Genomic DNA, 468 nt, shown 5'->3' on the forward strand with positions numbered 1-468 from the left:
AGTGCCTGAGAGAGAAGCCAGGCAGGTGGTCGGAGCGCTGGGTCCTTCGGGGATCAGCAGCTCATTACAGACACTGAGACTGCAAAGTGCTTGAGCGTGGGGGACACAGAGTCTGGGGTGGGGGGCCCCAAGATATGTGAGTTGTGTCAAGTCTCAGGAGAGGGGTCAGCTGGGGGCCTGGACCCCCGGGGCTGAGGGAGGGGGAGCTGGGGGCCTGGACCCCTGGGTCTGAGAGAAGAGGAGGGGCTGGGGCTGTGAGTACTGGACCGCAGACCACCCCAGGGCTGTACAGCCCATCCCAAGAGCTCGGTTCCCCCAGGACCCCAGCGTGCCCAGGCGAGCGTGCAGCCCGCCCCCTGCAGCCCCTGGGGGCTGAGCACCTGTTTGCTCTTAGGAGACGGAGGCTCCTCATCCACCCCCAGGGCCCAAGTCTGTTTGCTTTGGAAACAGTGGGGGGGGGGGGGGGAG

This window comes from Bison bison, unplaced genomic scaffold (assembly GCF_000754665.1).
Source record: "Bison bison bison isolate TAMUID 2011002044 unplaced genomic scaffold, Bison_UMD1.0 scf7180017847210, whole genome shotgun sequence".
Classification (NCBI taxonomy): Eukaryota; Metazoa; Chordata; class Mammalia; order Artiodactyla; family Bovidae; genus Bison; species Bison bison.